Source organism: Rhipicephalus microplus, chromosome 6 (assembly GCF_043290135.1).
Source record: "Rhipicephalus microplus isolate Deutch F79 chromosome 6, USDA_Rmic, whole genome shotgun sequence".
In the NCBI taxonomy this organism is placed as follows: Eukaryota; Metazoa; Arthropoda; class Arachnida; order Ixodida; family Ixodidae; genus Rhipicephalus; species Rhipicephalus microplus.
In genome coordinates, this window is record NC_134705.1 from 121903978 (window position 1) to 121927681 (window position 23704).

Genomic DNA, 23704 nt, shown 5'->3' on the forward strand with positions numbered 1-23704 from the left:
CTGTGTTGCCACTGATTTTCATGATATTGTACAATGTTATTATTTCGTGTTCTGGCTTTGTTTTTTATGTTTACCTAATTTGTTTTCCACTGTGTATCGACCCCCCCCCCCCCTTACACAATGCCTTTCGAGGCCTGTAAGGTATTTGTAAATAAATAAATAAATATTCAAAGACTAAATGTAGGAAGCAGCTTAAGTGGTTATAAACGAACCATATAATACCTACTTCCCTTACGTATATAAAAAATGTTAGCAAAACTCATGGAAGTACTTCGCAGGATCATTAGTTCATGGACACGACTCTGTGAGGCAGTAAGTCTGCAACAGTCAAATAAAACAACCATTTTTAAAAGGCACATAAATACTTAAAATATAGTGCATCGCTGCAAAGACGTAATTAGAGTTTTTAGAGATGCGCAAGCTTCGCCTTTACGAACAAACCCCGCTGGTAGCGTCAAAGTTCATTTGCATCACCGATGCATCACTTATTGGTGCGCATCTCAATCATGCCGTGACGGAAGGGCTGTTTTCGTGAGGGGCCACACGTGGTTGTAAATTCTCTGAGACCGCATTCACAGTTGTGCAGGGAAGCGAAAAAAAATGCCAGACGAGTCAGAAAATCATGACCGCACCCGTAGAAAATATTCCCATCAGTTTTGCCACTTGTGGACGCTACCGCTGCTGCCACCTTCGCTGCTTTGAGAATTTAATTGTGCCAGCTGTCGCGTGTCCCATTAATTAGGGAGGCAATCGCCGGGATAATTCTAAAAGCTGACGTATTGGCTCCCCGAATCGCACCCTGAAGGTGCGGGCCGCTTATCATGGGTCCCTTTAGTGTGGCAGCGAACACTGACTGTGGTCCAAAAAACGAGGCAGAGCCGAGAGTTGATAACAAAACAAAAATATATTCTTTATTACGGCTGAACAAACAACACCAAAACATGCACACTCGGCAATATTCTAATACAATACATCACCAACTCAAAGATACTCAAAACAACGGGCTACACAATGCAACTACATGAACTCATAACGAGATGCACGAACAACAACATGTGCTACCATGCAATTTGATGTAATAAATAACCAAGACACTTATAGCCTAAAATGTTTGTCAAATATAAATCTATTCACTCAAAACTTCTTGGAACAGCACTTGAACGCTTCTATTCAAGGAAACACTCACTCACAGACCAGTACCGTTTGTCATTCCGCTGTGTCCGAGGTTTTTTTTCCGGGATACTTTCACGTCATCAATGGACTGCACTTCAATAACAAAACGGCTTTGTCGGTAACACGTCGGCCACTCACGCGCTGTGACGGCAGAACACGTCTTCGCACACGGGCACTAAAACCCACTCTTCTCCTGCTTGTAAGACAAGCCTTCACCCGAAGGTGGAAAAGACACTTCTTCGTCTCTGCTCCTGCTCCCCTCCGGTGCTTATCCACTAGCCGCTGCGTTTCCGAAACTTCTAGGTGTTTCGTTGGCGTTCCGCACTGTTAAGGCTGTGAAAAGGGTGAGTCTTTTCTCGTAACGTGACGCACTTCTGCATCACCACGGCCCTTTCCTTCAATATGTTTCCAGAGATCTGTCGGTGTTAGATGCGAGGAGGTTGGTCGGTGTGGCGAGGGCGTTTAGAAGGGGGAGAAGAGGCATGTGCGCGGTGTACTTTGATGCCTTTTTTTTTTCAATACGCCGGCGTTTGTCACGTCTATTCGGCGCCTCGACTTCACGTAGCGGTTGCAATTCAGACTAGTGCGCTTTGTTGAACTCTCGTTTGAGAAACCAGCTTTCTAGCTGACACTAAATTTCATACTGAATACGAACTATTCACGCTGAACTCTGAAAAGAAACAGCTCGCACCTTTTCAAACGTTGTTTCAGGCGATACTTCAGCAGAAACGACCTGAGCGAACGCACCGCCAGTGGCGGCGGCAGATTAAACCTGCTATGGACAAAAGCGAGACACGTTGGGGCATGCTGACTTGCTGATGCTGCACCGTTTGTTGCAATGTTCTTGGCTAATCCTAATCCAAAACTGGTTTTAGATGAATGCGTCCCCGTTGAGGCCGTCAAGGTTCGTCATGCTGCACGCGTAGCTTGCAATTTCAGCCGATGCGACCCACCGTGGAAGCTTCTGCCGCTTCGCTGAAATAGCGGCTGGCCTTTTTGACATCTTTGTTTAAGCTAGTACCAAAGCTGCGAAACGGCAAGAACATGCACTTTCGAGTAACAAAAATCAGTCTTTTCTGCGCCAACTTCACGGCATGGTTTTCCAGTCGCTTTGGTGGCGAGGCGAGTGAACTTCCGGTGTGTTTTTCCGCTTTCGCTCCCTTCGAGACCACGTGTGAACACGTCCTCAGGGCAGTTACTGCCGCTATAGTTCCCCTGTAACCACTGATCCTCTGCAAAAGGGTAGGCGCACATACCTAGACACATTTGTAATCGATTTTATTTCTACAAATTTGTTTTCATCTCAATATGCATCCTGAACATCAGCAACCTCCATGTAATCAAATAGAAATTGCTCTAGGGGTGGCATCTCAAGCGCTAAATACCACAAAAAAAGCACCATGCGCTATACAAGATGACTCTGTGAGATAGAAATGACGTTCACGTTGCTCCCAGCAAGTAATTGTTCCAGTTTTTTTTATTTTATTACTATTATTTCTATAGTAAGAAACGTTTTCATTACCCACAGTGACTAATCACAGGAACAGTCACTAACTGATTCGGAGATCAATCACACTTCTCTCTAAGTATTTAGGACATACCAGCCTACACATTTATTTTAAATTAGCGCACAACGTAACCGGGGAGTCTTCAGGTATGAGACCATTGGTTAGGAAAGAACTGCAGCAGAACAGTGACGACTGCGGGAAGTTATGTTACCAAAACAGCTCGCAGATTTCCTTTAAGGTTGAAACGATAAACGCTACAGCATCAAAACTAAATGCCGTAGAAATAACAGCTAGCAGAGTACTCCCCTAACAAACATACACATACTCCCCTAACAAACATGCTGCTGCTGCTGCTGCAGCAGCAGCAAGATGCCATTTATGACATCAAGCATCACCGATACACCTTCTACGCGCCCCGTCGCGGTCGTCTAGTGGCTAATGTACTCGGCTGCTGACCCGCAGGTCACGGGATCGAATACCGGCTGTGGCGGCTGCATTTCCGAAGGAGGCGGAAATGTTGTAGGACCGTGTGCTCAGATTTGGGTGGCGGTTAAAGAACCCCAGGTGGTCAAAATTTCCGAAGCCTTCCACTACGGCGTCTCTCTTAATCATATGGCGGTTTTGGTACGTTCAACCCCACATATCAATCCAACACCTTCAATGCGGTGCAACTTAGCGAAAGCGCTAATGCGCCTCGTACCTTCGAGGCGGATTCCTTAAGGAATCCCTTTGGATATATGAGCGACGTGTTTAAAAGAGTGTGGTATATGAAATACTTTACACCAGTAAGTATAGCGTCACGTGGTAAACGATTGGTTAAGGGGTGCTTCCTTGTAGAGTGAAGCCATTGCGCGCGTATGTACAGCGTGCAAGAGCCAGAAAGTTTAAGACTAATCAGTTGAACCTTCTTAGCCCACGATGCGTATATTCGGCATATGCCGTTGCTCTTTTTTGCTACCTTTTGCGATCGCGTTGCTATGCCCAGCATTCTATAGCTGTAGTAAAGCGCGTAAATCTTTAAATCGCCGTCACGATAAATCTGAGTAAAGTTTAAAAGCAATCCTCACAGAAGCGTGGTTATGTACAAGTAGACGTCCTTGTGTCAAAACAGTGGCACCAGGTAATGACTATATTCACAGAGCAAACTAAGGAGTGCTACATGTACGGTTTCTAAGCGCTTGATGAGGAGGCTAGATTTTGTATAAGAAATTTGTCCTTTATTACTGGTTTTAAAATCTGTATTCAATTGAGCAGGTAGAATTGTGGTGTACTCTGACATGTGAACTAACAAGTTATAACGAGAAGACCCTAGAGCGAACGCTAACTGCAACTGCCGGTGTACTAATACTAGTCGGCGAGTTTTTCACGGAGAGCTCCGTAAATCACCAAGAAACCACCATTCAACTTTCAGAGCGCTGATGTGGGCATGATCCTAATTGAGTAGGAATGGGCCAGTTTATGCTACGGGACAAATTAATTGTGTGGGAATCACTGACATGCTACAGTTCACTTATGTATTGGGAAACTGTACAGCAATAATTATAGATACAATCATATGTCATGTGAATTTGCACTATGCGCAGCTACCTGTGAAAAGCCCTGATTAAAACGAGTAATTGATGAAGCGTTAGAAAACGTGGTGGAAGTAAAATTCTTGTGAATTGTTCAGGTTGTTACGTGAATTCACTTGTACCTCCTTTATATATATATATATATATATATATATATATATATATATATATATATATAAGGGAGAGAAGTGTATACCTAAGGGCTCGTATTTCCGTGTTTTAACACAATAATAATGAGATATAACAGACAGTAATGCCAAGGAATGTACAGGGGAAGTTATTAGAACAAATGGAATGTAAATAGGAAGAAAGAAGAAAGAAAAGTGGATGAAAAAGTTACCAGCTGTGAGCGGGAATCGAACCTACGACCTTCGAATAACGCGTTCGATGCTCTAACCACTGAGCTATCATAGCGGCCGTCCCTCCATCCACATTTTGGGGTTTATATGTGAATTTAGAAGTAGGAGTGACAGTCAGCGCCATCTATAAGCCAAACAACGAGTGTGAAAACACTCTTATTCGCATGTTTGGCGTCAAGTAGCACGTGAACTTATTATGAGCGGGCAGCTGATTAATTGTACCTCTTATACAACCTAAACACACCAAGTCTGCCAGTACGAGACCCTCGTTCATGAAATAAGGGAGAGAAGTGTATATACACCTAAGGGCTCGTATTTCCGTGTTTTAACACAATAATAATGAGATATAACAGACAGAAATGCCAAGGAATGTACAGGGGAAGTTATTAGAACCAATGGAATGTAAATAGGAAGAAAGAAGAAAGAAAAGTGGATGAAAAAATTACCAGCTGTGAGCGGGAATCAAACCTACGACCTTCGAATAACGCGTTCGAAGCTCTAACCACTGAGCTATCACAGCGGCCGTCCCTCCATCCACATTTTGGGGTTTATATGTGAATTTAGAAGTAGGAGTGACAGTCAGCGCCATCTATAAGCCAAACAACGAGTGTGAAAACACTCTTATTCGCATGTTTGGCGTCACGTAGCACGTGACCTTATTATGAGCGGGCAGCTGATTAATTGTACCTCTTATACAACCTAAACACACGAAGTCTGCCAGTACGAGACCCTCGTTCAATGAAATAAGGGAGAGAAGTGTATACCTGAGGGCTCGTATTTCCGTGTTTTAACACAATAATAATGAGATATAACAGACAGTAATGCCAAGGAATGTACAGGGGAAGTTATTAGAACCAATGAAATGTAAATAGGAAGAAAGAAGAAAGAAAAGTGGATGAAAAAATTACCAGCTGTGAGCGGGAATCGAACCTACGACCTTCAAATAACGCGTTCGATGCTCTAACCACTGAGCTATCACAGCAGCCGTCCCTCCATCCACATTTGGGGTTTATATGTGAATTTAGAAGTAGGAGTGACAGTCAGCGCCATCTATAAGCCAAACAACGAGTGTGAAAACACTCTTATTCGCATGTTTGGCGTCACGTAGCACGTGAACTTATTATGAGCGGGCAGCTGATTAATTGTACCTCTTATACAACGTAAACACACCAAGTCTGCCAGTACGAGACCCTCGTTCAATGAAATGAGGGAGAGAAGTGTATACCTAAGGGCTCGTATTTCCGTGTTTTAACACAATAATAATGAGATATAACAGACAGTAATGCCAAGGAATGTACAGGGGAAGTTATTAGAACCAATGGAATGTAAATAGGAAGAAAGAAGAAAGAAAAGTGGATGAAAAAATTACCAGCTGTGAGCGGGAATCGAACCTACGACCTTCGAATAACGCGTTCGATGCTCTAACCACTGAGCTATCACAGCGGCCGTCCCTCCATCCACATTTGGGGTTTATATGTGAATTTAGAAGTAGGAGTGACAGTCAGCGCCATCTATAAGCCAAACAACGAGTGTGAAAACACTCCTATTCGCATGTTTGGCGTCACGTAGCACGTGAACTTATTATGAGCGGGCAGCTGATTAATTGTACCTCTTATACAACCTAAACACACCAAGTCTGCCAGTACGAGACCCTCGTTCAATGAAATAAGGGAGAGAAGTGTATACCTAAGGGCTCGTATTTTCGTGTTTTAACACAATAATAATGAGATATAACAGACAGTAATGCCAAGGAATGTACAGGGGAAGTTATTAGAACCAATGGAATGTAAATAGGAAGAAAGAAGAAAGAAAAGTGGATGAAAAAATTACCAGCTTTGAGCGGGAATCGAACCTACGACCTTCGAATAACGCGTTCGATGCTCTAACCACTGAGCTATCACAGCGGCCGTCCCTCCATCCACATTTTGGGGTTTATATGTGAATTTAGAAGTAGGAGTGACAGTCAGCGCCATCTATAAGCCAAACAACGAGTGTGAAAACACTCTTATTCGCATGTTTGGCGTCACGTAGCACGTGACCTTATTATGAGCGGGCAGCTGAATAATTGTACCTCTTATACAACCTAAACACACGAAGTCTGCCAGTACGAGACCCTCGTTCAATGAAATAAGGGAGAGAAGTGTATACCTGAGGGCTCGTATTTCCGTGTTTTAACACAATAATAATGAGATATAACAGACAGTAATGCCAAGGAATGTACAGGGGAAGTTATTAGAACCAATGGAATGTAAATAGGAAGAAAGAAGAAAGAAAAGTGGATGAAAAAATTACCAGCTGTGAGCGGGAATCGAACCTACGACCTTCAAATAACGCGTTCGATGCTCTAACCACTGAGCTATCACAGCGGCCGTCCCTCCATCCACATTTGGGGTTTATATGTGAATTTAGAAGTAGGAGTGACAGTCAGCGCCATCTATAAGCCAAACAACGAGTGTGAAAACACTCTTATTCGCATGTTTGGCGTCACGTAGCACGTGAACTTATTATGAGTGGGCAGCTGATTAATTGTACCTCTTATACAACCTAAACACACCAAGTCTGCCAGTACGAGACCCTCGTTCAATGAAATAAGGGAGAGAAGTGTATACCTAAGGGCTCGTATTTCCGTGTTTTAACACAATAATAATGAGATATAACAGACAGTAATGCCAAGGAATGTACAGGGGAAGTTATTAGAACCAATGGAATGTAAATAGGAAGAAAGAAGAAAGAAAAGTGGATGAAAAAATCACCAGCTGTGAGCGGGAATCGAACCTACGACCTTCGAATAACGCGTTCGATGGTCTAACCACTGAGCTATCACAGCGGCCGTCCCTCCATCCACATTTTGGGGTTTATATGTGAATTTAGAAGTAGGAGTGACAGTCAGCGCCATCTATAAGCCAAACAACGAGTGTGAAAACACTCTTATTCGCATGTTTGGCGTCACGTAGCACGTGAACTTATTATGAGCGGGCAGCTGATTAATTGTACCTCTTATACAACCTAAACACACCAAGTCTGCCAGTACGAGACCCTCGTTCAATGAAATAAGGGAGAGAAGTGTATACCTAAGGGCTCGTATTTCCGTGTTTTAACACAATAATAATGAGATATAACAGACAGTAATGCCAAGGAATGTACAGGGGAAGTTATTAGAACCAATGGAATGTAAATAGGAAGAAAGAAGAAAGAAAAGTGGATGAAAAAATTACCAGCCGTGAGCGGGAATCGAACCTACGACCTTCGAATAACGCGTTCGATGCTCTAACCACTGAGCTATCACAGCGGCCGTCCCTCCATCCACATTTTGGGGTTTATATGTGAATTTAGAAGTAGGAGTGACAGTCAGCGCCATCTATAAGCCAAACAACGAGTGTGAAAACACTCTTATTCGCATGTTTGGCGTCACGTAGCACGTGAACTTATTATGAGCGGGCAGCTGATTAATTGTACCTCTTATACAACCTAAACACACCAAGTCTGCCAGTACGAGACCCTCGTTCAATGAAATAAGGGAGAGAAGTGTATACCTAAGGGCTCGTATTTCCGTGTTTTAACACAATAATAATGAGATATAACAGACAGTAATGCCAAGGAATGTACAGGGGAAGTTATTAGAACCAATGGAATGTAAATAGGAAAAAAGAAGAAAGAAAAGTGGATGAAAAAATTGCCAGCTGCGAGCGGGAATCGAACCTACGACCTTCGAATAACGCGTTCGATGCTCTAACCACTGAGCTATCACAGCGGCCATCCCTCCATCCACATTTTGGGGTTTATATGTGAATTTAGAAGTAGGAGTGAATTTGGAAGTAGAAATGTAGAAATGTGAATTTAGAAGTAGCAGTGACAGCTGGTAATTTTTTCATCCACTTTTCTTTCTTCTTTCTTCCTATTTACATTCCATTGGTTCTAATAACTTCCCCTGTACATTCCTTGGCATTACTGTCTGTTATATCTCATATATATATATATATATATATATATATATATATATATATATATATATATATATATATATATATATATATATATAAGGGAAAGAAGCGTGTACCTAAGGGCTCGTTTTTCCGTGTTTTGACACAATAATAATGAGACCCAACAGACAGTAATGCCAAGGAATGTACAGAGGGAGTTATTAGAACCAATGGAATGTAAATAAGAAGAAAGAAAATTGGGTGAAAAAAATAACCAGCCGTGAGCAGGAAACGAACCTACGACCTTCGAATAACGCGTTTGATGCTCTAACCACTGAGCTATCACAGCGGCCTTCCCTCCAATCACATTTTTGGGTATATATGTGAATTTAGAAGTAGGAGTGTCAGTCAGCGCCATCTATAAGCCAAGCGACGAGTGTGAAATACTCTTTTATGCGCATGTATGGTGTCACGTAGCACGTGAATTTATTACTAGCGGGCAGCTCATTAATAGAACCTCGTATACAACCTAATGACACCAAGTCTGCCAGTAGGAGAGCCTCGTTAATGAATAAGGGGAAGAAGTGTGTACATAAGGGCTCGTTTTTCCGTGTTTTGACACAATAATAATGAGATCTAACAGACAGTAATGCCAAGGAATGTACAAGGGACGTTATTAGAACCAATGGATTGTAAATAAGAACAAAAAAAAGTGGGTGAAAAAATAACCAGCCGTGAGCAGGAACTGAACAGAATATATATATATATATATATATATATATATATATATATATGTGTGTGTGTGTGTGTGTGTGTCCTTGAACAAGCTTTTGTAACCATGAGATTTCTCATTCACTGCCGGATCAGCTCACGTGATCAGGATGTAGCTCGTCTATCACTCGACATTATCGGAATCACCATCTCAAGTTAGTTACACGCCAAATCGGTGGAAGCACACACTAGATAAGATTCGCGATTACATTGAAGTTAGTAATTTATTCAAAGGACACATAAATTACATACATGAAATAACAAAACTAGCCGCACAAAGTACCACATTTGATCATGTTGATCTATGTCGGTCATTTACTTCCGCTGTCAGCGTAATACTAGTGAAACAGTCGCACGCAATAAATTTGATCGAAAAAATTATTGACCTCGCCTATATTATTTAGCGTTGTAACATCAATCTCTAAAAACAGAGCTCTATTGTCGTAGCTATTACAGTGGTAAAAAAGACCATTCAGTTTCAGTCATCTCTCGAAGGTTTTCGCCATCTCACAGACTACCATAAAATCACCGGTGCAAATTATTCCTAATTCATGGTCCTAATAAATTGATATATACCCATGTTGAAAAGGTTTAAACTAGGGGCTGTGTATGCTAGTGTCAATATCAATTGATAGCGCAACTATCGCACAAAGTAAAGTAACAGTCGGTGGCGACGGGAACACTAATGACGCAGAAAGTGTTATGATTAGGGAAACATCGTGATGACTTGATGATTAAATGTACTAATTACATCACAGGTCATTGCGTCATGAATTTGACGTGACCTCGTGGGAAGTGTCGTCATGTACTTTGTCGAGGGAAATAAACCGTATTTAGTTTAATGATATTTGTGGCCTGAAATCGAGCAGTGTGTGTAGAAGGCACTGTGCTGAATCCAGAAATCAAATGCAAAGCATTTCTTAGCAAACTTCATCGACTTTGATCGTATCTATCTATCTAGCCGCTTACGCTTTGGTGTTTTCGTTGTCACCTCCTTAACTTGGCGTGAACGAAAATTAGCATGGAAGGGTAAGATTGCTTGACAAATATGGCGCGCTGGTCAAGACATGAATAATGTCACAATCCCGTCGCGTACGTTGTCAAACACTTCTCGCCAGACAGTGGCACATACTCACGGGCGGGTATGTGCCACAAGTGATTGACACTTAGTATCTACCAAAAAGCGATGAGAACACACAAGGGCAATTCTAACACGCGAGCGTTAAGAAATACCAGACTTCTGCAGCATCAACCCGACAAATGCAAAGAATAAATGTCAGGGTAACAGGTGGAATCAAACCCAAACATTCTGCGTGCCAATGAAGCATTTTACCACTGAGCTATGTCAGGTCTCGGAACTACTTTTCAAATGTACGCTAATCTTCGTGAAACGTCAATCTTGGTTGCAGTGCTGCCTACCCAATTTTCTAAACATTACATATGTATTCCTTTGATACAGCCGTCACGTCGGGTAACGTCAATTTTGGTTAGTTACCATGCGCTGAAGTTGATTTAGGTAGCAGTGTCTAAGGCCAGCATCTTCGCGAGCATCAGCAATTCATACCAGCTTATGGTGTTGTTAATACACATGTTTGAGTTGGCATCGTTGCGCAAGTGCAAACAACTGGTTATATGTGGGACTCTTCAACATACGTCTGTGCGTGCAACATATGTACATATCTTTAGCGTCATTTAAAGACGTGTCGCTCAATAAAAAATTAGAGCATGGTCACTTTCCCTCCGCATGCTTCCCATAACATCAATACTCAGGCACGTGGAATCAGAATTTTTTTCATTCTGTAGGAATAGGTACAGCCTTGATGGAGTGGTGCAGGAATGTTGGTCAAGCCATTATAGATTTGCGCTTCACGTCAGTTTATTCAATGAGAAGCGAAATATAAGGAAGAAAACGAAAGAAGAGGGTAGGTTAAGTAACTAGGACTTATAGGTGGAAAGATGAAAGTGCACGAACAGATGACTTGTTTCCTTGCTGAGATGAAGCCTGGGAGCTTCGAATAACGCGTCAGTTGTCCCGCATTTATATCTCATATTTGACAATCCCGTATTTACATAGACCTATGTGCTCAATAAACTGGCCGCGGGGGATGACCACAACCTTAACTTGCTTTGTGGAGTATCGCACAAGTTACTCGGAAGTTGCACGTTTGGTTTTAGCCGACAGCAAGATCTGTTTTTTTCTGGGCTCTATTTCTTCAGAACTACGCTCGTATGCGCAATAGAGCGTTTTAAGGGAGTAATGTAACAACTAGATATCAAACGATGTGAATGGTGTAACGAGTGCGCCACTGCGTATATCCACTTTATAGAAAAAACTTAGCTCTAATTATTCATCATTATTCTGTTGGAGCACCAAGGAAGCGTACATAATGTCTTACAGGTGCGTAGTAGGTACGACAATATACAGGAGATAGAGTAATGGCGTACTGTTCCTGCTTCACAAAACTTAAGATGATTTAGGGTGTAGTGCGTGCCAGGCAAGTGTACCTATGGCAGTTACCAAAAGAGTCTTCACAAAGGCTCTGGACAGGCTTCTCAACAGCCTTCACTGCAATTGTGCTGCGCGTTGCGCAAAGACATCACAATCTTTTCCCATTGGTGTTTAACTACTTTTATTTATTTTAATATACCATGATCAAGAGTTTTTCTTATTTCTTTTTTCACCGTTTTTTCAATGTTATTGCCTACACACAAGTCATTGCAGAATATCATGGGTTATTGAAGCCGTTCCATGCATATATTTATTGCAATTGCAAATTTATAGGATTCTTCAGCGTGTGCATGCGTTTTCATATGGCATCGCTGTCACCATCGTGTTACACATAAATTTTCAATCAATAATATTACCTAGTCCTGCGTGTTCTGCGGACGAGTGAAATCACGTGCACCCACTGGTGATCAACGCGACTTGAGCAGATATGAGTCGAGCCAGTCTTCTCCGTCTCACAATGCACACAATCGATAAAATTGCGCCACGTAGGAGGCCTGCCAGGAATGACTCTTCAAACAGAAAAGGAACGCTCCCTCCGTATTTCGTTCGTAGAAGGATGGCGAACAAGCACCAGGGAAAGGGGTATCCGTTTTTTTATAAAGGTATAAAAAGGCGCTGTCGCGTGCACTGCGATTGTTGTGCCCTATCTCGACATGCTTCATACATGCCTCGTGTACACCATATGTTCTCTACTCTCACAGCTCAAGTCGAGTTGACAAACGCGAAAATAACTTCGATGTCAGACACAGACATATTCCCCTACACCTTTGAATAATGTGCTATAACCTGCATTAAAACTAACCGTGATGGGATACGGAAGCATTGGCTGCTAACCTTCTTTCGTATAACGTTCCAAGTTGTTACTGTCGCATTCACTACTTTGCCCATGGTAGAAACTGTTCCTTTCTATTTTCTCTCGTGACTATGATAAAAGTTTCACTTGAAGACAGGCACAGCCTTCGGGCTCAGTCAACCCGGACAATCGATTTAGTTTTAATAGTGTTGTACGAATCATACTGCTATCGTCGGCGAGGAAATCAGCGAATCGGCAGAGTACAATGAACGTTTTTTTTTTGCTGAACAACTATATAATGAACTGTTTCAGGACACGGCCACGAGAAACGTTTCAGCAACGTCATGGAATATTTAGTTTTTTCTCCATGCTATTCTTTACCAGTATAACACACAAGTCAATGAACGATTCGGCTTAAACAACTTATAGTCATTAATGGTAACGCTTCCCTTAAAGTATACTCAAACCATTAGTATATATTGAGGAGATCGTTAATATTAAAAAATCAGACATTGTTATTTGCAAAGAACACAGTCCTAAAAAAAGAAAGACTAGCTTTGAAATGATAGTGTGAATAAATACACAATTATAATCAGGATAATAACTTATAACTTACAATTTACTTTCATACTTGCGAATTGGTGTCAGGATATCTTTGATTTATTCAGTTATTAAAAAGACATATTAAAATGCGTTTTATTAAAATTCCATTTATTATTTTCATTATTCTTTTCATTATTAAAAGTGCATTTTATATCTGAGTACAAATTGATACGATCATATAAATGAGACAACTGATTAGAAATTTTTGAATTTCTGAATAATTTCTGCATTCTCATCTCTCAATGTCATTAGCGCACCTATGTTTTAGTGATATCCAGAAATACGAAACAGACGGATGTAGAGATGTATCTTGCAACAGTATCAGCACTGTGCAACAATTATTTGAACGAAAAATTATAGACGTGTGGTAGGAAAGCAGTGCTGACGCTTATAACAGATGGTATTGGTTATAAGTTGTTGTTTTGCAGGAAATCGAAAAAGAACTATTCCCCTAATGCAGAAACGATAAAGTATTCTAAATAAAGGTTAAATGCTGGGAGAGCGAAGAATGGCTCGTTGGGAATGAAGAGTTTCCTGGTGGTATAGCTTTGGCAAAGTTTGTAAAGCACCATGGTAAATGATGAGAGTGAGCTGGTAGACACCACACTTAAGAGCAATAGCGTTGGAAACAATGAATTGACATAAACTCTCAAAAAGTGTTTTAGACATATATGTATATATATATATATATATATATATATATATATGTATATATATATATCATCAACCTGGCTACACCCACTGCAGGGCAAGTGCCCCTTCTATGATGCGCATCAATCAACCCGGTCTTGTGATTTCCGTCGCCACGATTTACCTGCGAAATTTTTAATATCATCAGCATCAACCCAAATGACGTTTTGTCTTCCCTTCGTGCGTTTGCATTCTTTGGAAATTCAGTGAGTTACCTTTATTCACCAGTGGTTATCCTGCCTACGTGCTGCATACCTGGCCCATGTTCATTTTTTCTTAATTTCAATTATCATATTTTTAACCCCGGTTTGTTCTCTGACCCACTCTGCTCTCTTCTTGTCTTTTAAGGTTACACCTATCATTTTCCTTTCTATCGTTCGCTGCGTTGTCCTCAATTGAACTTGAACCCTCTGAGTAAACCTCCACGGTTCTGTTGCGTAGGTAAGTACTGGCAAGACGCAGAAGTTATTTACTATTCTGTTGAGGGTTAGTGGCAGATTACCATTCGAGATTTTAAAAAGCTTGCCGATTTTAATCTACCTCATTCTTATTATTTATTTGACTCTCATGGTTCGACTTCGCGGTTACTACCAGTCCTAAATGTCTGTTGCATCTTCCAGCATCTATCCACCTAACGTAAAGTTCTGTTTACTGCCTAGACAGTTGAACATTACATTTGTTTTATGTATATTGATTTTTAGACCTACTTTTCAGCTTTCCGTGTCCAGTTCGGTAGTTATGAGCTGTGTTCGTCTCCTGAGCTCTTCATCAAGGCAGTGTCATCAGTGAATCGCAGGTTACTAATATGCTCTCCATTACCTCACATCCCTAAATCTTCTTAATCTCGGGTTCGCAAAACGCCCTGTAAACAAGTGGTGAATAGCATTGAAGTGATCGTGTCTCGCTGCCTTACACCCTTTTTATTGGGATTCCATCGCTTTCTTTACGGAGAACTATTGTGTTTGTAGGAACAATGAAGATTTCTTGCAGTAAGTTTATTTAGGGTACTTTGGTGCCACAATTCCCTAGTGCCTGCATTACTGCTAATGCCTCGACTTAGGTAAATGCTTTCTCGTAATGTACGCAGGCTTAGTATAGGGGTTGGTTGCATTTGGCGTACTTTTCTACTACCTGATTGCTAGTATGAATATGGTCTATTGTGGCGTAGCCTGTAAAAAATCCTTCTTGGTCCTTTATTTGATATAAATATAATGTCGCCATAATTCTATTAACTAATATTTTTATAAATAGTTCGTAAAGAATGAACAGTAAGCTGATGGGCTTGTATTTTACGCCCTTCAGGTCTTTTTTCTTATGAATTGAAACGATGCTAGCGATCTTCCATAATTCTGGTACCCTTTCCGTGAAGATACACTTCGTATATTAGGTGGCCAGTTTTTCTAACACTATATTTCCGCCATCTTTCCGGAGGTCCATTGTTACCTCATCCTCACCAGCAATTTTGCCTCTTTGCATTGCTTCTAGGGCTTTCCTTACTTAGCCTGTCTTAACTGGTAGGATGTAGAGTTCGTCTGGACTATTATTGTTTCTGAACATATTCTGGTTGTTTTCACTTGTGTACAGCTCTCTGTAGAACTCCTTCACCAACTCGACTATCCTATTCATAATGGCCATGACATTGCCATCCTTGTTCCTTAATGTATATATCCGATTTTTGCCTATACACAAGTTTGCCTTCGCATCAGTGAGGATTCTGCTGCTTTTACAGCCTGCCTAGTTCTTTCCATGTTATACCTTCTGGCGTCGGCTACCTTACGCCTATTGATTAACTTCGAAAGTTCCGCTAGCTCTATTTTGTCTGTCATATTTGACGGTTTGTGGTCTCTTAATAACATATTTTGCCAGTGTCCTGCCTAGTAACTGTACCTTCGACTTCTGTTGCAGACTTTTTGATGACACTGTTAAGATTATTGTTTTTCGCGTCAACGGTAAGGTTGGTTACCTTGTTTACTGCTTCAAATGAATCCTTAAGCAAAACTCTAAATTTCTGTACTTTGGATCTCCCCGATTGTTCACTAATTGAATTTTTGCATATCAGTTCTTGTCTTCAATTTTTAAAATATAGGTGAATGGGAGTTCTTATCCTTCTATGGTCACTGCGTCGATCTTGCCAATCAGTTCAACATCCTGTACAATGCCTGGGTGTGCACACAGAACGGTGCTTCATTTTGTTAATACAATGCCTGACTGGAGAGGTAAACCATGGGTTGCCATTACATGACTGTATCTCTACTTTCGGAATGTATTTTTTTCATTAGCCAATTGTCTAAGTTCGATTAGCTGATTTCTATAAAATACATGCTAACATGACGGTTTTTCATGCTATAACGAAGAAAAGAACTAGAGATCGCTGTACATCTTTTCAAAATCTACGCGAGTATAATAATACGCTGTTTTAGTTTCTTGCATACATTTTATGCGCATACACTTGTACTCACAATGGGTAACATTGTTGTCACTGATACAATATTATGCACAAACTGACATGCTTACGGTTCTGTGGTGTGCACAAAGTCCAAGATAGCATCTACGTTTGTTAGCCTAGAAACTATTTAGTTCATTAGGTGAAATGAAGCGACGGTAATCTAATTCTTACATTCTTTCCTACCGCCATTGTGGAAAGTAGCCTTTCACCAGTTAATTCCAGGGTAGTTGAAGTCACCCACGAGAATCACAGGAGAACCATGAAATCGTTTATATACGAAGCTCAGATAGTCGTTTAGTCAACTACTCACCGTTTCTTTTGAAATAGGTGAATGGTAAAAACCCGAACAAAGCAATTTACACGATCAAGGGGCCCTGGAACATTTTTTGAGCATGGTCACAAAACGCCGTCCATCGGGAGTAGAGCCTCCCGAGAACACGCGAGCTAAAGTTATAGCGCAGTACGTGGCCTGGAATTCACAATAAATTATCAAAGTCAGCGCAAAATTGCTTTCTCTTCGCTCGAAAAACTACAGAGAACGCTAAAAAATCTCACGTAGTTTGCCCCTACTACAAGCAATTAGCTGATTTGAACATCGCGCGCTCAGTTGTTACAGAGATGACCGCGAGAGGCCGTCACTTGTCCACACGTGCGCACGCGATCACACTGGAAAAAGCCGCGCATTTGAAGAAAAAAGAAAGATAATAAGTGCACAATTTCACGAAGCGTGTTTGACGTTTTTGGCTTGCCCTTCTCATTCCTCCCTGCTTAGCTTCCAGCACTTTCGTCGGGACGAGAGAAGAGAGAATGCTAATGCAGTGTGTGATAAATCTTTGCAACTCCGTGCGTACTGGATGGATTCTTAAAATTTTTTCAGCGTTGTATTTGTAAGTCAATACGCCTTCTTAGGGAGTTACCTTCATGGTTACTCAAAATCGTTTCAGGGCCCCTTTAAAGCTGCACGAACACCCACACAATTTCAATGCAGGAACCTGTATCAAGTACATAGGCTTCTATTTGTTTTTTCACTTCAACACTGCACAAAATCCTCGTGTATCTGTTCTGTCCTTTCGAAACAACATCAAGGTTTTATTAATAAACAAATCATTCTTGCAGACTTTGCTCGGCAGCCATCTCTTCGTTCATTAGGTTGTCAGTAGTGCAGACGTTGACAAACGCTGAAAGATGATCTTGATTTTGGAAGAGACATTCAAATTTCACTACAATAATAAAGACCGTTTTAATTCTTCTATGGGGCGTCCATTCTCACTCGCAGGAGCATTGTGTCTTCGGATAGCAACCACATTATTTCACAAACATTCCAAGGCAAAAGTCGTGTAACCCATAATCAGCTTGTCAAAGCGCAGCTTAATCTGTCCTTTTCCTGTCGTTTCGTACGCGCGAAATTGCGGAACTGTTAAAATTAGTTTAATAATTTTATCAGAGTTGAAAAATCTACCTGAATCCACACTCGAACCGGGGCGAGATATTGTGTCTTGAAGGCATTCTTTAGGTCATTGCTTTTGCAACTGAAGTTTAGGAATTTAACAACAGGCTGAGTGTGATCGGGATTGCATTGACTGACTCCATGCGTTCTCCTAATTTCGGCGGTTGAATTCAAAAATTTTTGTTGACAAAACTATGAAAAAGTTTTTTGTATCGCTCAATTTTCCAGCTCTTTTGAAGACGAGATTATTGCATCCAATTCAATTATTTAAACTGCACAATACAAAGTTCGTTCCTAGAGTTTCTTACAGGTGCGTAGTAGGTACGACAATATACAGGAGATCGAGTAATGGCGTACTGTTCCTACTTCACAAAACTTAAGATGATTTAGGGTGTAGTGCCTGCCAGGCAAGTGTATCTATGGCAGTTACGAAAAGTCTTCACAAAGTCACAAAGAATGTTTTCAACAGCATGGGAGACTCTTGCGGAACAGAGCTGACAGCCGCAGCGTTTTCCACGAAGCATTCATTTGTTTCAAGAGATGCATCGATTTTATAAGGCGTCTTTTGAAAATGTGAGGTTTTATCTGGCGCAACGGCCATTTGATGGCCAAAGAGCACCAGGTCATATAACTAGAGATGTTAGCAGTGAATATGTTGAGTGGCCTTAAAAAAGTAAGAAAATCTTGCACGTGGCGAAAAATATATAGTAAGAATTGGTGGTGAAAGGTTCTGATATTTGACACTAGAACAAGTGCCCCATCAACGCCCTTGTGTCTAAAGACCGCGAGGCAGATGCTTTTCAATGTAGTCAACGCAGCCGCCCTCTCTTGAGATGCCAGGTTACGTGATGCCTGGGTATATTACATGAAAAGAGTGGATATCTATTAAAAAAGCTAACAGAGAATAGATCCTTCAGAAAATTCAGTCTGGCAACATGGCTCTTCCGCCATATCTTGTTCAATCGTGCGAGCTGGCGGGCTATGTGTCCCAGTAACGCCGATGAGCGTTCCCTGCAGCGCATACGGACCCTGCTTGTGTTTTTGCAAGACGTGTACCGCGTTTCAACGGTACGCCAATGAGCCTCCCTTGGGTGAACATGACATGGTGAAAAAAATGTGTTTTTGGTTTCGCTCGATATAAGGCGCTGAATTCTGAAAAGGAATCGGATGGTGAAGCTCCCAATGGGTGATATAATGATATTATAATAGTGGTAGCGCTTAATTGTATGAGTTATCTGTGACGTACACCCCCACGCTTTCAGAGTATGATAGGTTCGCTCATGGCATAGTCATGCGCTCTTAAACGTTTGCGCCTTATTTTTCGATGCCCTTGTGTACCTTAGCTGTTGCCAATCAGCATTCGTGGTGTTTAACATCGCTCTCAAGTACGCGCTGGCATGCCCTGACAATTACGATGATGTAATTCACAGTACCACAAATGAATAGCCATCGCAGCTTTTCCAAAACAATGATTGAATGAATGAATAGACTTTATTTAAGGTCTAGCAATTTTACCGGGCAAGGTGGGGGAAGAGGAAATTAGCCCCTGTCCCTTCCCACTCTCCGTTGATTATGATGGTGGTGCCTCAGGTGACCGCTCGAAGTCCTTGCACCCGGGTGGCATCTTCATCTTGCCGGACGGTCCAAAGCTGGCCGGCCAGCTCGTCGCTGGTGAGCGCCGCAGCTTACTGGAACCAGCATAACATTTGTCCGCTGATCTAATAAATTTCAGCTACTCTTCGAAGCCTGTTTATGGTAGCGAACCTATGATCCAAAGGCACGGACAATTTTCTTTTCACTAAAAAGCTTGGCTATGCGTATACTCAGTAACTTATATGTAGTTGCGTGCAGGTCTGGTACTGGAAAAGTGGTAGTGGCGCTGTCTTCGTTAAATATTGCAAATTACAATCAGTTAATGTTTTCGTAACACAGTGTTTTTAATCAGTGAAACTGCCCATTTTTGCAGGTTTTACTCAACGTAGTCAACGTAGCCAAATCGGCGTTGCATCTCATACAGCGCTACTGTGATGTTTTGAAGAATTCGTCAATGCCCACCATGGCGTCAATACGACCGAGCCTTCCGTGTGTGGAGTCACTTCACTCTGAGAAGTAGAGGAGGACGAGGGGTATTGATATTGCTCCTTTACAGGGGTAACTAACCTGCCACGCTTATTGCACCATTTTGTAATTACTCAGAAAAAGTAACTGCGCTCTCGCGGTTACTCCCCAAAGAAGCAACAGTTATATTACGCAAAAAAAGGATCGGGCTTTGGTTGACCTAACGAGTCTTTCAGAGTGTGTGCAGGCATTACGATGTATGTGCAAGCATAACAATCAGAAATATTTTCGAAAAGTTTGCAGCAGACTCTCGTGATTCGAACTCACGACCACACAGTCAGCACGTGCGTACACTAACCACTGAACCACACCATGCTACAGCACCGCCGAAAAGAAACGGGCTTGTCTAGGCACCGATGGGTCGTTTGCACACCGCGCAAACATTCCTGCAGTTAATCGGGAAAGCGGGTGCTTTACTGCACAAAGAGGAAAGTGCCCCTCCGTGCTGTGCCGTGTGCAATCTTTTACGCACATTTCGTCTTTTGGAGTCTTTTGGAGGAGCAAAGAGCCCTTTTCGGGGTAACTTCGCAGTTCCTCCGAAAACTTTTAGGGTGTATACACTCCGGATAAATGTGCTGAAAAGCTTGATTGCTTAGCCCCATTCGAAAATTGAAGGGCGACATACAGACTGCTACATTCACGACAACATAATATTAGAAGATCACGAGTGCACATAGCAGTGAGTAAGTAGAGAGATAGATAGATAGATAGATAGATAGATAGATAGATATATAGATAGATAGATAGATAGATAGATAGATAGATAGATAGATAGATAGATAGATAGATAGATAGACGCCTAAAGTGATTGCAGTAGGCAAAGAAGTGCTATGCACTTAAAAATACTCGAACGTAAAAAAATGTGAAACACCAAAAATGTGTCATTGTCTTGTTCGTCACCAGTCGGAAAATTTTCATTTTTACTAAATTAAGCATATAGTTTAATTGAGTGGCATGTTATTACGATTGACTTTGTAATAAGCTGCTCTTTTTTATGGAGGCGAAAATGCTTGAAGCTTGTGTGTTTATGGGCACCTTAGAGTGTTCTAGAGGTTGGCCTGCATTTCTGAAAGCCTCCACTACGGCGTCCGTCACAATTATATGGAGGCTGTGGGAAAGTGAACACAAATAATTATTCAATTCTTATTAGTTTGTATATTATCATGTGAAACACTAAGACAAAATACTGCATTTGCTTAGGTCTCAGTGCGTGACAAAAAAAACTTTTTGGTCAACTTGACCTGCTCCGATTAGGACTGATAATTGGGCAACTTGATATTGATGCATGAGGAAACTAACCTGTGCCTTATAATGAGGAGAAATAATGACCTGGACATAATGGCAATGCTTTTATTTTCACAATAATTTTGGCGTATTGTGCAAATAACCCAAGGAGAAGAAACAATTTGAGTAAATAACCTCGTTCAGCAGATTCAACTGACCTATTATTGTGTTTAATGGACGCATGTACATGTTGTAATTATGCACCCTGGCAACTTCTAGTGCTGGTGTATGAATTATGAAGAAACGATACTATGCTAACGCTCAGACACTCACGCGAAAACGGTGAATCACAACAAACAAATCAAGCATAATAATAGAATAGCTAGAAAATGAAGTTGGCGCTAAGGCACATTGCAGCACATGACAAAGTAAAAAGAGCAACCTTCCTTTTTAAAATACGAAAGATTTTTGCGTACTACAAGCACTTTTCACTTTTATCGGCGTATGCATCCATCTAGCCGCTTTCGTCTGGGGTTTTTGACGTCGCTTACGTCAGGGTACCCCCAAAACTTGGTGATTGAATGAAAATTAGTATTGAAGGATAAGATGGTTTGACAAATATTACGCACTGGTCAAGGCATTATCAATGTCACAATTTCGTCCTGTATGTCATCAAGCACTTTCCGCCAAACAGTGGTGCATACCAGCAGTGGGGATATGCCCATTACATGAGGTTATGTGCCACACATGATTGACGCTCAGAATCTACCCGGGAACGACTAGAACACACAAAAGCAATTAAAACGCGCGAGTTTTAATAAAAATCTGACACCGGCAGCGTTGACCCGGTGAACGCAAAGAATAAATATCAGCGTCCCATCATTAAAGCACCCATTAACACCCAAGCATTCCGCATGGCAGTCAGGCTTTATACCACACAGCCAAGCCAGTTCTCGGAACTACTTTTTAAATAGACACTAATGTTCGTGCAACGTCAACTGTGGTTACAGTTCTGGCTATCGAATTTTATAAACATTACATATGTTCTCAACTGATCCAGTCATCGCGTCAGATTAACTCCAATTATAGTTAGGTTCCAGGTACTGAAGTTGATTTTTATAGCAGTGTGCAGGGCTACCATTCTCGCCAGCAGCAGAACTTCATATCAGCTTATCGCTTCTGGTGTTGCTAATACTTATGTTCCTGTTGGCATTTTTGCGCAAGCGCAAAAAAAAAACTGGCGATATAAACATATGTCACTCTTCAACATATGTGCCTACGTAAAACATTTACACATATACTTAGCGTGATTTCATAACGCATCTATAAAAAAACTTACAACTCCATCACCTTCCTTTCGCATGCTTCGCATAACACCAATTCCCAGGTAGTTGGGATCTGTACATTTTTTTTGCTTCTTCTGTGCCAACTCCCTGAGAGCACTGGCTGCATACATACTTCATCGCAAACAAAAAAAACATTGCTCGCACAGAGATCTTTTTGAAGACGAACTCTCACGAATCAGCTCAAATACCTAATCACGCGCGATATTCTCAGTAGTTTCAAAACGCACATGACACACCATTGCTATGCAAGCCTAATTACTTCTTTCTCTTTTTAATTGCCATTTTCACGCGACGCAATGTGCTGAACGACACCTATATAGCTGCTAGAGCGAGGATAGGGGCGCGAAAGTTGAGGAGGCTTGAGTAATAATTACCACTGTATTCGTCATTGTGTCGCCAATCGAACGTGATCATCATCTCAGTAACTGAATTACTGCCACACTATCGCACTCACAGTGCGGCATGTTGCACTGTCGTTAAACCATGCACTCCACATTCAGACGCCACACCGCAGTCAGCTAGCAAGCACCTAATGCGCACACACTGAAAACACACAGCTTGGTATAGTTTAGAAGCGGTGCCTATATATCTCAACTCGACTTGACTTCGCCATCACTCGCGTACGTGGTTGGGACCAACAAGCAGTAGTCTCCCGCAGCCACTAGGAACTTAATCAGCTCTTTCCTCATCTTTTTTTTACTACAATCTTTCTTTCTTGCTTCATCCTTCTTTTTTGCCTTCGCATGTGCGTGCGTCTTCCGGGCCTCTGCCAATGCCATTTATATAGTTTCAAGCCTGCTCACTGTACACATATAGTAACACAAAAATTACAAGAGTGGTCAGTTCAGCCAAAAAGCAGTGGACTAGGCAGGAACAGTACTGAGATAGCAAAGCTATTGAGAAATATTGAGGCTGCTGAAAATCTTCACCCCAGCCGTAAGATGGCAACACATCACTCACTGCTTCAAGGAAACACGCGTACTAAATATTTACTATAGTACATTTTCTAGTACAATATACGTCTGCGTATTTTCGTGTATGTGATATGGCCTGAATTCGTCTTCATCGTCTGCGATTGTACGGTACGATATCGTCGGACTGTAATCAGACATGAATTTGATGCGAGAAAAATGCCCACGGTGTCGACGCGACAGCAACATTGTCACGCTCCGTGTTCAAGAGCATTTACGGCAATGAAGAAGTACGCGTAGCAGTAGGGAGATGTC